Source organism: Aedes aegypti, chromosome 3 (assembly GCF_002204515.2).
Source record: "Aedes aegypti strain LVP_AGWG chromosome 3, AaegL5.0 Primary Assembly, whole genome shotgun sequence".
In the NCBI taxonomy this organism is placed as follows: domain Eukaryota; kingdom Metazoa; phylum Arthropoda; class Insecta; order Diptera; family Culicidae; genus Aedes; species Aedes aegypti.
The window spans coordinates 75,518,411-75,533,632 of record NC_035109.1 but is presented as its reverse complement, the minus strand read 5'-3'; the positions used below and the strand labels follow the sequence as shown (position 1 = coordinate 75,533,632).

The window sequence follows — 15,222 nt, the reverse complement described above, 5'->3', positions numbered from 1 at the left end:
TTGTTCGTGTTTGACGTTTACACACTACCGCCATCTGTTGGCGTGTCGGCCAAACACACCGATTTTAGCATTGGGCGTACATGTCCTCGTGACTATGATTTTGATCCAGATTTGTTCTAAGTGTGTCGTCTGTTTGTCTGTGTTACTATTATTCTGAACACAACTATAATTTTCTGGATTTATTTTAACGGAATAATTAAATTTGGCATTGCACTGTTGTAATTTTGTATAGGATTCTGGCGTTTACTTTAAGGTATTTTAAACGAAATTTTTATAGGAAGTCCGTAAAAAAAAACTTTGTGAGGGCCCAAGCTGTTAAGTAGAATTCGTTTTTCGTGCGCCATCGGAATGGTTTTATCACAGACAAAAAGACGTCACACTCTTATTGATGTCTCGACCACTTTTTTAACAGCCGATTCAAATATATGGTGGCCAATCCACCACCCGCAGTACTCGCATCGTGTTTGTTCGTGTTTGACGTTTATACACTACCGCCACCTGTTAGCCCGCCGACCAAACCCACTGATTTTAGCCGTGGGCGTACATGTCGTCGTGACTATGGTTTTGATCGTGATCTGTTCTAAGTGTTGCGTCTGTTTGTCTGTGGTTTTATATTTCAGCTTATTTGTGTTGATGCCGAGATTTTGATTGCTCAGCCGAGGATGGATAACCAACTGGTGAGCTCGTTTTATGCTTGTGATTACACATTTGTATCGTGGTAACGTTACTGTTGTGTATTTTTTTCAACAAACTATGAACGGTTCGTCACTATAAGTATCGGTATAAGCTCTTATTCATGTTTTATATAATTTTTAGATTTAAATCTTTCAGTCGTTCGACATTTAAAATATCGACGCAGTTATCTATCAACTTCTTAAACCGAGGGTTCATGAATCGCATAACTTACCAAGGTGAATCCTGATCATGGAGCCTTTTAACCCTCCCACGTACAAAACACCTATGTTCAGAGTACTCGAATATATATATTGAACCTATGCTACTCCCAAGCTGCATATGTTGGTTTACTGTGTACAATTTCGATTATTCTGGACAAACACGGAGTAGCAACTAAGAATTTTACTGTCATCGATGCTCATGCTCATTCCTATGTAAGTCCGTGAACTAATTACTTCTTCTTTCTGGCGTTACGTCCCAACTGGGACAAAGCCTGCTTCTCAGTGTTCTTATGAGCACTTCCACAGTTATTAACTGAGAGCTTTCTTTGCCGATTGACCATTTTTGCATGTGTATATCGTGTGGCAGGCACGATGATACTCTATGCCAGTGTTTCCCAAACTTTTTTGACTTCCGCCCCCTTGAGGCCAACATATTTCAGAATCGCCCCCCTAAATGAATATATGTATAAATCGCCACTCTGAGTTGAAGTTTCAAAGTTTGTCAAATTATCAGGTTTACTTGTGTAGTCATTTGGCCGTGAATCGCAAATCAGTCCGATGCATTTTTGTAAAAATTGAGTTGTTGTCATTTTTCAACGAATTGTCCATTGATCCTTCAACACCATAATATTTGTTCAGTAAGATTAGAAAAACCGCTGAATTAAATTGTCCCGTATCGAAACGTATCCGCATATCAATCACATTACAGATGTCCACATCATGTTAAAAATAAATAAGGAACTAAAAAATTGAAAGCAAAAAGTTTTTTTTTATTCTATGAAAAAAAATCATAAAAAATAGCGTTTTTATTTGCTCTATTTTTGATCGGCGTTTTACCGGACATGACTTAAAAAATCTTATGAGAGTCATAAACACAATAAAATTTTTTATCATTATTTTCAACTTTTTGAATGAGTTGGATGGTGTGTTAATAATGGAAAATAAATATTTGTATCAGCCTAATTTGAATTTTTCCGTTTTTTGATAATTAGTAATTCTATCCAAAGCACCCGATTTTTGTCAGTTAAATTTGACAAAAGTTTTAAAATAGCTAATGTCATGATAACTGATAAGACTACGTGTAACCAGAAGCCCAAAATAAAAATGGTCGATATTTTTTGTAAAAACCCAGATTCCACTTATAAAAACCTTAGCTGCCTTATCTTAGGTACCCCTACAAAAAAAGTTCTAAATATTTGTTCTGATTTTGCAAAAAGTTCCAAAAACATTCAACAGCTCCAACAAATGTCTCACTTCAGAAATACTTCCAATGATATCTGTGACTAAAAATTATTCAAATCTACGTTGTCTTATGATAAAATCTCAGTATCTGATACATTTTTCAAAAATACGAACATTTTGTTTTTGACATTCATAAAACTTTTTCTATTAGGATTCAAACATGAGTATACTTAAATGTCAAACACAGGTAACATACTTACGTCTCCTATAATTTGCATGTTTCTTTAATTTCATTACTAGTACTTTCGCCCCCTTTCTATGCATATTCGCCCCCCAAATTCAGTTTTACAAATTTTCGCCCCCTTGAACCCGAAAATCGCCCCCAGGGGGACGAATTCGCCCACTTTGGGAATCACTGCTCTATGCCATGGGAATCGAGAAAATTTCCTTTACGAAAAGATCCTCAACCAGCGGGATTTGAACCCACGACCCTCAGTATGGTCATGCTGAATAGCTGCGCGTTTACCGCCACGGCTATCTAAAAGCATACTTACTAATACGAACAGTGATTGCAGGGTTTTTGTTCCGTATCTGTTTTGGTTCTAGTTTGTCTCCCTTTGATCTCTTCTTTCATGAGACATAAGGTCTCAAATCTTCCTATTTTTAAGGCACTCAATGTATTGTAATTTCAATCGATTGGACCCCCTTCATGACTACGTTTAATTTATATTTTAGTATGGTAGGTAGGGAGCCGGATCCAATTCTTGGCACTTTTGATTCACTTCGGCAGTGGGGTTTTTTGGAAGCTACAAAGCTCATATTTGGCCACAATATGCGTCGTAGTGGAGTGCTCCTTATTGCAAAGTTTCAGACAATTCGGCCGAGAAAAACCCCCAAGCCAAAATGAATCATGGAAGTGCCCAAGTGGTTCTGCACCCTATATGGATTAGACTTCAGAATAGTGTAATCTGCTAAACATGGTTGGGTGCAATACTTTATCTGCAAGCATCTATAAACGAAATTCCTAATTAGCTACGAAATTATTAACATTGCCCCCAATCGAGCCAAAAAAAAGCAAATCCTCCGGTATCAGTGTAGGTTACATCTCACCACCAGGAATGGATTCGTCTTGCGCGTTGAGTTCCTCGGTACCCACATCGAAGCTATCAGAGGTTCTTCTCGCCGCCGCCGCATCGCCGACCAAACAGACAACCAACAACAACAACTGTCACTAGACGTTACTTTGAGTCGCTACTCTTCCGTTCTGCGGCCTGCCAGCCAAACCCGTACAACTGCTGCCGAAAGTTTACGCACATCTTCGCACTCTAGTGTCAAACTCCATGTAGGAATGAATACATCGGACTTCGGGATCGCGAGAGAGAGAATGCCAGCCACACACCAACATTGAATGGCTGGTTGAGTGTCGAAGTCGCTCGACGCAAGTTTGTGCGAGGCCGCACGCTGTGTCCGAAGGGGGTTATTATGCAACTTGTACCTCATATTATCATTCACAGGAAGTTGCTCTTGATCATTAGATACAAGCTAGTGAACACCGCAAAATATTCTATCTTGATAATAATAAATCTTCAAACTGTTTAGTGGAATACCTATAAATAAATGAAAGCCGAATTTAGTACTATACCATTTATTTCCACTAGATTTTATATGTTTCGACAATTAAGACAGTTTGTTACATTTGGCTTGAATACCATAAATACTTAACTTCACCTGACTAATTTATTGGATCCCCTCTCATCGTGACAACATGTCTACTTGAAGGTTTCAATTAAAGAGCTTTGGTTTAAGTGGGAATACTTTTAGTTGAGTTTTGAAAGCATTAGGAGACATCTTCCATTTTTGCAAATATCCAAACTTTTTTGCAATCTACTACAGATGACACATATGCTTCGTCCTTTGGCGGAGAGGCCTGTGTCATCCTCAAACAAAGATTTTTGACATCCCTGAGATAACTCAGGTAAGTCAGATGTAAAAATATTGTATGATGTTGGCCCCAAAATGATGTCTTTTCCTGCCAGCTCTTCTTGATGAGGATGTAGAAAATTCCATCATCGCCAGGAGCTTTCATATTTTTGAATTTTTTAATAATAGTTCTCACTTCTTCCAAATCAGTCTCCCAGGAATTTTCGAAAACGTTCTCTTGATTAAAAATGCTTCCGAAGTCCTGAGTAACTTGAATTTCAATTGGACTCACTACTAAATTAAAATCATGCGCGCTTTCAAACTGCATAGCACCTTTTTGAGTTTGTTCGCAATTGATTAGTAATAATTTCCCTTCCTCGTTCAATGCTGGATTGGCTTTTGAAATTTTTTTTATCAAAATTGTATATAATTTTCAAAAGGGCTCAGAGCCAGATTCCAGTTGAGAAATTTTATTTTCAAAATTTGTGTTTCCCAATTGAGAAAACCGTTTATCAATTTCTTTTTGTAGTTGTTACCATGTAATTTTCATAATTTTCATGTCTTCTCGCGTTTTTAAGACGGATCAAACGTTTAAGAGCATCGTCTTAAATCACGGATTCGAATTTTACTTCACATTTTGGTATTGCAATGCTCCTTGCTTCAACAATGGAATATGCTAAAGTTTCGAGAGCATTGTCAATATCAAGTTTTGATTGCAAAGAAAAGTTAACAGTCGATCATTACGAGAAACAAAAAGTTTTGGACCTCTTGAGTTTGGATCCAATTTCACATACGTTTCAGTAATAATTGCTATATGTATGTTATTAGCTGTAAGAAAATTAAACAGTTCGTCCTCTTTCCACAAAAATTAAAATATTTATCATCAGGGGCATAATTCAGAGAAAGTTGAGAGTATCTCTCACCTATCGCTCTCTGTAACAAACATGATCCGCAACAAATCGTGAGAGTCTGTTTATCGTCTACTGCTACAGCTCTGATTGTATCGGGGTACAACAGTGCATGATAAATCCCATGTTCGGGGACTGTTTATCATGTCAGTGAAGTCAACACCAACCCCCAGTGGTAAATAATTGAGAAAAATGGCTTTTACATCGCTCTCTTTGGGGCTCTCTTTCGCAGCTGCTATTTATCAAACTTGTTACAACTTGCGAATCATTGTTGATCATGAACCGATACAGATGCGATGTATTTCTTCGCTTGTTTTTATCGTGCTTTGAAATCAATTGAGAACGAATTCTGCAATGCTTGTTTATCATAAATGATCGTGTAATACCAATTATTTTTGAATTGGCTTGTGTGTCCGAACTGTTGGATCTCGTCGTATATAAGTTTCTAAGGAAAACTATAGAAAAACTTCAAAAAACGACGATATTTCAAAAAAGTTTGCGGTTTTCACTAGCTTGTTTCAAATGACCAGGAGGTTGCTCTAGGAAAAGATAATTAGATAAACTTAAAAGTTTCATAATAACCCCCTTTGGCCATAGCGTGAGCCGCCTATTCCCGTGTTTGGTTGCCAGTGTCGAACGAAGGCCCAGAGAGAATCGACCGTCCAAAGAAGAAGCATTTATTACAGAATCGAATTTCAGACAGGAGGGAACAGAGCCAGAGCCAGCACCAGCAAATTTTCTGATGTGTTCACACACAGTGAATAGCAAAGAGGGCAAAGGAAAAAAAGAAAAATCCAAGGAAGAGTTCACACCGTCGTGGCGGACATTTTTCATCCGGGCTGTGGTTGCGTGAAAATGTGCTAGAAAATAAGGCCGGTTATCTGTGCAGGAGTAGGCCACATTGTGAAGTGGTTCCTACGGGGAACAGTTCCCGGATAACCGGGAAAGCTACATCGTGTGTGGATTTTCTGTGGAATTTTGAAGAAGAAGGAGCGCCACACGATCGCCGACCGCAGACCGCGGAATTAAAGAAGAACGTAGCAAAAAAGAGCGATGACGAAGTAAAGATTTCCGCCACCGCAGCAGCAGAAGCAAAAAATGACGCCGCAACGCCGCCCCACGAAACCATGAAAATCGATGAAGACGTGAGTATTTAATTTTGAATTCGTACAATGTTGCACCCCTGGTCATACACACCACGAACCTGAACTACATTCGGGTCTGTCCGGGTTCTAAAGGGCTTCCCTCAATTTTGCTTATTCTAAAACTGCACACTACCGTGCAAAAGTTTGGGTTCACCCCCCTTAAAAAACGTACACAAGTGTTTTGACCATATCTCTGGGATTATGTACACTCCTATTTGGAACTGTCTATGGTTCATTCGGATGGTAATAATCTTTAATATTTTAATCTTTGTAGGATTTTAACTAAACGTTTTATGAGTGTTGTCTACTAAATTTTACCTTGAGGTTGTGACATTTTACAAAAAATACACTGAAAAATATAGCAAATTTTCTCAGCATTGCATTGACCAAAGTTTTGTACTGGTACGGCATAAGAACCGTTATCTCATAATCTTTGAGCACTGGTAACATACAGGCGGAACTGACAACTTTTCAAAATCATTAAAACAGTCATTCAAGTCTTCGTACAAAAGTTTGGGTTCACTCGTCAGTGTTACACTACAAAAACAATTTTTGTTAACGGAGTTTTCAATGATTAGTCAAAACTATGTTCTACCAAATCATCACCATGAATGTTAAAGGGTTAACCTTATTAAAAAACTAATAAGACTAGTTCAATACATATTAAAATTAGAAAGCTGAACCAAAATTGGTTTTGAAAAATGGTCTTTCAAAATTGGATTTATTTATATTTGGATAGGTTTTTTCAAGAAAAAAAGGTACTGAGTTGAATTTCTATTTTTTGTAAACAAAACTATGTTTTTCAAGTGAATTTTTTCGAAAGAAAATAAATTTGAAAAAAAAAAACATCCCATCAGATGTAAAACCTGTATCCGTCAAATGTAAAACCCACATTTTCTAGTTTTCCAAAGAAAAAGCATTTCTCGCTGAGTTTTGTTAACGGACCTCTGTAACAATGACAACTTCTCTCCTCTTCTACTCTTTTTCGATTATGACAGTGCAATACTAAAGCCTTTGGGAAGTTTTTCACTCTAGATCAAAAGACAATGTCTTTAGCTTCTTCTTCTTCCTGGCATTACGTACTCACTGGGACAGAGCCTGCTTCTTAGCTTAGTGTTCAATGAGCACTTCCACAGTTATTAACTGAGAGCTTTTTGTGCCAAAGTAGCCATTTTCGCATTCGTATATCGTGTGGCAGGTACGATGATACTCATTGCCCAGGGAAGTCAATGAAATTTCCATTACGAAAAGATTATAGACCGACCGTGAATCGAACCCAGACACCTTCAGCATGGCTTTGCTTTGTAGCCGCGGACTCTAACTACCGTTTCATAAAAAAACGCAACAGAAAACAAAGAGACCATGTCATAGGTCCTTTTGTAAAGTTACGCGAGAATTAGACGTGTAATCTCAGGCAAAACACTTTTACATGTTCTTCTAGAGGGTGAACCCAAACTTTTGCTCGGAACTGTACGTAGCATTATCCTGGTACATTATATTTGGGTGTGATGCACATATTTTCAACTCTCCCCTTCGAATTTTTAAGTTCTCTTCTTTGAACTCATATTCTTATGCGTCGCATATTTTCCAAAGGCTTCCCTCCCGTATTTTCCGTTTCACGTACCGACTCCTCTTGGGCACTAAACTAATCCCCCGTGAGCTCGAGCTGGTTCTACGCCAGACGGTGTTCAAAAGCCCCTCGACTAGTCGAGGATGGAGAGAGCGAAATAGGACGGGTGAAGGTTAACCTCTGGCTATTTTGCTGCCGGTAGGTTCCCGACATTGTCCCCGTCATCTATCGATTGTGTGGAGGAGCGAATAAATTGCACATGACACACACCGAGCGTGTGCGGACTCTAGGGGGGAGCTGTCTGATCCAACTTTGTTTTGGTATGAGGGGAGATAGAGTGAGGAGAGTGGTCATTTGTGACAGTTACTTCCAACAACTGTCAAAGTGCTTGGCCAGTGTCTAGAACTATGTCAATACCCTTGATGTAGTGGAGTTAGTTTATGAAAACCGTTCATCGGTGTGCTTTGGCTCTCTGTTGTTCTCTCACCGCACGTACTTGTACGCTATTTTTAACTTCAGTGTGTGTGTTTTGGTTGGGTGGATGTGTGGCAGAGAGATCTCTGTCCAGGTCTAGAAACACGGAAAAGAGCTTGTCGGGGAATTTCTTAGAATGGTTTGACGTTGAAGCATTTTTGTTAATGCCTTTCTGTAGCTTACTTAGAGCAAGCGGAGAAAAAACAATACAGCGATTTATTCAAATTATCTATCTGTACGTTTCCTTGATCGGATGTAAAGTTTAATTGATCGGTTATCGCTATAGAGCGCTGCATATGACGAGCCTAACCTCACTTATTTGACAGCTGCTGGTCCTGTTGTTTACGTTTCGGACTTAGTCGTTTTTTCCATCATTTTTTCATCTTCGCATTTCTATCACCAGCATGCTGATGGTGACGATTTTCCACGGTAGGAAGATAGAATAATACGATTCGTGGGTATCTGCAGTGGATTTGACCTCTCCTCGCATCAAACTTTCACGAAATTAAGAATGATTCGAAAAAAGTACTAAGTCCAAACTGTAAACAACAGGACCAGTACCTGTCAAAATTGATGCGTGACGTCACAGTGCAGTGGGCAATAGGTAAATAAAGTTTAATTTACAAAACACAGTTACGAAACTATTTATTGTTCCATGACTTCACACAATACTGACATATTTGCTGAATACCGTTGCTTTAAAAAATCCTTAAAAACGGAATTACTGGACAATTATTTCGCATTATTTTCTAAGAAGTGACCTCCGCTTCCTCCTCTTACTCCGTAGGTATTTTCACAAAACATAAATTAAATTTTATTCAACGTCGTCGGGGGTAAAAATTGGTCCAAAATAATGCATATGTCCATGTTGTTCGTTGGATAGCTCGCGTATTTAACCTTGAAATACTATTTTTAGTAATATTCATTTTTTTTCTAATTGTTACTGATTTATAAATCTATGAAAATTGACCTATTCTCACATCATCGACATTGTGTCGAAGTAACTCGAATTGATGCTACTTAGTTACAACAATCAATATGATGGAGATTTATATAAAATTAAACAAAAAATGTTTGTTATACTGAAAGTTTGATGTTCTATGACACCGTAAAACAAGCAATTACAATCGGTGTTATTTTAAAGCTTTTTTGGATGATTTATTCAAAATTTACTACTTTTCCCAGAGACCTATTTCGTGTTGAGAGCTTTTAATATCTGTTGAAAATACATTATCAAAATTGTACATCGATATATCTAATACTTGCTGATATGTTTCAGATAATGTTAATTTCAAGGTAATGCGGCATTAGATCCGTAATCTTAATAGCACTTGTGAAATTTTGGCCGAAAAATCTGAAAATTATTTAAAAAATAAAAAAATGTAAGAGATTAGAACATGTCAGTTTTGTGTTGTAAGAAAAGCTTTAGAAAAATGTTCGGAAGAGCATTGCAAAATAATTTAAAAGTTTGCTGTAAATACTTGAAAGTTTTCTGAAAATTAAAATTCTAAAGATTCTTCTTCTTGGCATTAGGGGACTTAGAGGTGATTTCGCCTCAAAGTCACTTTTTTGCTTTAATCTATTTGCAATGAATTCCAGTGCAAAATTCTAGAGGCTCCAGGGAAGCCTTCGAAGAATATTAGGCGACTATTCGACAAGTTCTTAATGATATTTTCCTCAGATCCCGAGGAACGGTTCAGCAATTCTAGTGATTTCTCCAGAGATTCCTTTTGAAATACTTCCAGGTAACCTTTCATGGATGCTACCAGCAATTTCTTAACGGATGCTTAGAGGATTTTTTTCCAGAATTTGGTCCGAAGAAACCTAGAGCATTCATAGAGATTTCTCTGAAAAATTGTAACGATTATCCCAGGATTTCCTCCACATATTTTTTTTACTTGTTCTTTCACCGATTTTTTCAGTCGGTACTCCTAGAATATTCTTCCACAAAGGTTTATTCCAAAGTTAAAAAAAAATCGTTTCGACATTTTTCCAAGAATCTCTACAAAAATGTTTGCGCCATTTCTTTCATTTATTCCAAAAATTCTCATAAGGATTATTTTAAAAATCCATTTACGATTACTCCGAGTAATTGCTCCAATAGCTCTTTCAGGCATTATTCGATAAAATCTATTAAAAACTTTTCCAAGAATTCATTAATAAAAACGATCTGGTGTTCCTCATTAGGTTTCTCTAGAAATTTCTCTCGGCATTTCTTCAACATTTTATTTCTATCTTTATTAACGAGATTTTTAACCCTGAGCTAGTTCATCTCGGGACCAACGGCTTTACTCTTCTTCCGAAGGAAGTTGTCACTGTAATCATAAGTAACTATCTCGGGGATGGGATTCGTTCCCAGGTCCTCGACGTGAGAGGCTTGAATTCTAACCACTAAACCAGGCTTGTCCCCACATCTTCATGGATTCTTCTCAACTTCATTCAAGGTTGCACACAAGTTAAAACAACAGCAATTACTACAATCCAATCATTCATACAAAAAAATCTTCAGGGATTGTTCCGATTTTTTTTGTGTCTTGTAGTGCATTATTCAGAGATTCAATTTTTTCAGTTAATTTAGCAATTTATTAAGAATCCGAGAGTTCTTTCAGAGATCATCGTAGGAACTCAGAATTCATACAAGTTTCATTGTAAGATTACTGTAGGATTTTCCTTAGTAATTACTTGCGATTTTTTTTTATAATTTTCTCTGAAAAATTTAAAAAAATGCCTAGACATTTCCCTAAACACATCCCTTGATGAATGATGGAAAAAAAAATGGGAAATTTTTGAATTCTTGGAAATGTTCTAAGCGGAAATGTTGAAACTCAAGAAGAAACGCAAGAATCAATGGCTGAACTTCTGGAAAACTTGGAACTTCCTTGAAAATGAAACGATATTTGGAGGGAAATGATCCTTAGAAAAAATCCTGATTGAATTCAAGAAGGTATCTAAATCAAAATTCTTGGGAGAATTGCTCAAAAAATTCATGATAAATCCCAAATTAACTATTTTAATATATTAGTCAAAAAAGGTATTGATTTCAAGGAGCGATCTTTGGCAGATTTTTCTCACAATTGATACAAACTCTTGTCAAATGCTTTGAGAAGTTTTGGTAGAATATATTGAGCACATTCAAAGAAATTCTTACGAAACATCATTGAAATACGTTTGAAGTGTTTGGGGGGGTGCTTAGGGATTTCTGGCAAAGTTCTTGATAGGATGCTTGATAAATTTCTATTAAGATTCATGGATAATTTATGATTACATTTTTTCATAAATTCTAATTGAAATCTGGACGTTAATTGTCCGGTCTCGAAAGCTCTTTGGAGAATTACATAGAAGAGTTAGTGCATTGCAAATGAGATTTTAAGAGGATTATATAGGGCGTCTGCACCAGTGATAGTGACAATAGTCGTTACTATTGAGGAATAAAAAATCGCCAGAAAATAACGGAAGCTTGTTTTTCATATCTGAATACGTCATACGAAAGCTTTGCTATTCTATTTTACGTAAACAATAATCTTAGAATTATAAAATCATTGAATCTTTCAAAAAAGCATTTCCTCCATTACTGGAACATGTTCCAGTATTAGTGATATTTGCTAACGTATGTTCCTATAATAGTGGTTTACATTGATTTCCCATTGAAACCCATTATTATAGGAACGTCCCACTATTACTGGTGCAAAGGAGCAAAAAAGTTAAGGTTTTTAATTGTTTTCTACTATTTTCTAACTAATTTCCAAACAAATTTTATACACATTCATATCAATTTTACAAGGGTCATGTTAGAAAAATACACATAAAAATTAAAATTGCCAATAACACGGTTGAAACCGCACTACCGTAATCCGGGGTAACATTGATCAGCGGGGGTAACATTGATTGGTATGACCCTGCTCGTAAAAAGTTCGAATCATCATTTATTGATGGAACATTTTCACAGCATGAATGGTGTCTCTCTTTCTTACATTCATAAACTAATTAAAAATGAAGTTTTTGCGAAAATTGCGTTTAGTTTATGCGTAAATTTATCAAGTTTTTGAATCAATGATTTTTATCATTATGAATATTACTACCGAAGATTCATGTCTCACATGAGTTCTGTAAATGGTATGAGCAAAGAAAATGTGGCTGTTACTAAAAATGGCATCGCCGAAAATGATTCCGTTGTCAAATCTTTAATAAGTTTATTCATTTAAGCAACTTTAACAAACTGTTATTAACACTTCAGTCGTCGCGCTGTTGTATTTTGTACAACAGTGTTGAAAAAACCTCGCTTACCGTACACAGCATCAGCGTGGTGGTTCTGACAAACCACGCGACGACTGAAGGGTTAAGAATGCAGAATTTCCATAGGAAACTGCCTACCTTTAGGCGTATTCCGCTGTTCAAAGTGTTTTTATTTTTGAAATAACTTGAAAAGCAAATGACTTGTAAGAGTTTGCTCTTCATATTCGTTTTTGGGGACATGATTTAGAAGTACCGTAAAATGGGGTGTTAAGGGATGAAAAAAAAATTCGACTCGAATTTCAAGCAACTTCTAGTATGTCAATAATTGAACAAAGGACAGCCCTACCATTTTCTCGTCGTGTATATCAAAAGACAAATACAATTATGAGGATCCTACGACAGATTTCTGAGATAATCATGAAAATGTGTGATTTTTGACGAAAATGCAAAATGGGGTGTTAAGGACTTTGAGTTCTCTAAATAAAACCATATATTGCCATTAACAAAACATTATCTTTTTGGTCAATTATTTTGATGCTTTCATTCAATTTCATAAGTTATGTTCAACCTTTAACAGATAATACATCAATATTATTGAACTTGGAACTCCTGTAGCCGCAAACCGTTTTATTTTAACTGCTAAATCTTTCATAGCTATTAATTTTATTCGGAAACTATCAATACATCGTAAATTTGTCTTGAAATGATTTTTATACTTGAATGCAACAGGATCATGACCTATAATTGAAGTTTACGAATTCTATAAACTCTGCAAAAATTTCATAAAAAATCTATAATATAAGCATAATTTCAACAAGCTTTTAGTTTCAATAGGGAAAATGACCAAATTTCCCTGTAAATAAAACACTACACGAAACAAAGTATTTGTATGAAACACCCAGTGGCATGATCGAAAAAATACTGAAGAAGGAAAGTGTTACAGTATGGAGCGGAAATCTAACGCTCACTCTATAACACAATGCGTTTAGTGACCGACGAGGCCGCGAAGTTTCTCAAAATAAGTTCAGAAATGACAGTGTCTATATACAGAGAGTTGCGTGAAGAGGCTTCTTTGAATGCTTGTTCTCCTTCGTCTTCGACAATAGCCCCTATTTGTTTTGCTGATCTGTTCGATAGATAGACGGTTTGACAGTTCGATAGGTAGATTTGGTTTCATTTATACACTCTGAGAAATTACAAAATATTATTATTGTTTACCATTTCATAGGATTACCTCGAAAAGGATCAATGGCTTCAAACTCATTCCCTAATGAAAGAATCATTCAAACTTTCCAAACATTTTATCAGTGTGAACGAACAAGTTTTGGAAATAGTATCAAGAAAAATCTCATATTTACTTTAATACGTTGTTATCAAGATTTTCCTACCAGTTTATCCGATTTTCGAGGCATGACATTTTGGTGATATTAAGTAACAAACAAAATAGACCCCTTAAATCTTACAATGTAATTTTACTTCACGGAACAAGCCAAAAGTATATTGGAATATATTTCGGCTTAAATCGAATGAGTTTAGTAACTTGGATAAAGTAGAAAAGATAATCCCCTAACACCCCACTTATTTTCAAAAAGAGACTTTTTCCATAAGAAATATTGAAAGTCGAAATCTAGATAAAATTCACACAAGTGTTTGTCTGCGTTGTGATCTCAAATAAATTTACTTATCTTCTAAGTTACTCACATATTTTTCTTAATATTATTTCATTGTTTTGTAGATAAATGTATTTAGCCCATAAAATTCGAACAAAAATGTTTTCAATCGTTTTCAATATCTAGACTCCACAATACTTTATTTTAATAAACACTCCCTATCACATAATGTAGTTTACAATCCTCCGAACAAATCAAGCATTTCAGATGACTGATATATCGACTTTCGACGTTTTTGTGATTTGTCAAGGACTACCGAACGTTGTTTACATGGGTGATGAATGTTACCCCATATCGACTATATGAAAAAATCACTTAAAACATTTATTTAAACATAGTTAAATGTTTTGAAAACCAAAATACAGTATATAGTCACGAGCGGTGGGTGCCAGTACTTGTTATAAAATATAAAACTGGCGACGTTTGCATTTTCAAATGAAAAATTTAAGAAATGTCTCAGAACTGATCAATGTTACCCCGGATTACGGTACAGGTCGGACTCGATTATCCGGAGACTCAATTATCCGGGATTCGATTATCCGGAATTTGTTTTTTGATGTTCTTGTTTTTCAATGTTTATGCATAAATCTGAGATACCGTAAACCGGGGGCAAATTGATCACTGGGGTGAATTTGATCAGGTCGGTAGCGAATAGTATTTCCTTTCAAGGATGCTTAATACTTCGTTGGCATCACAAACATTTCATGTTTTCTAGTTTACAGATGTCTAATGATGATATTAAACTATTTCATTTTTATTAGGGCCGGTTTTGCATAGAAATATTCACACTTTTTGAAGATGTTGATAATAATGTGGGAAATGACGGTACTAAACAATCCGCTGGTGCTAAGACTGCATGCAAACTTTGAGTATCAAAAATGTTGTGTAAGCTTCAGTATGAACTGCTGAACTCATTTTTGAAATCGTACATCATTACAAAAATAGTTGTTTGCTCATAAATCCGTTTATTGTTGAATAACGTGCTTATTTCACGGGCAATTGCATACATTTAGGCGTATGATGCAGATTTACATAGTTTAATTTTGCAATAATATGTATACCATCATGAGTTGTAAGAATTTTGACATCATTTTCAGATTCAGGAGACCCAAATTTAGTAGATAGGGAAATTTTACTTTTTAAAATATGCTTTATTATATAGTGATCAATGTCACCCCAATGTGTCATTTCAATTTTTGATATTAAAACTAATTTTATGAAATG

At 36.0% G+C, this 15,222-nt stretch overlaps 1 protein-coding gene across 2 annotated transcripts in view; it reads left to right on the top strand.

The window, feature by feature from the left end:
• Positions 1–15,222, top strand: part of LOC5576834 (transcription factor E2f1) — a 63,285-nt gene that overhangs the window by 10,423 nt on the left and 37,640 nt on the right. The window contains exon 1 of one of the 2 annotated variants that reach the window (XM_021852652.1): positions 5,557–6,051. The exons of the other annotated variant lie outside the window; for it this stretch is intronic. The gene's annotated coding sequence lies outside the window, so the exon portion shown is untranslated. Of the gene's footprint in view, positions 1–5,556; positions 6,052–15,222 lie in introns of those variants that run through there. 2 annotated transcript variants of the gene reach the window in all.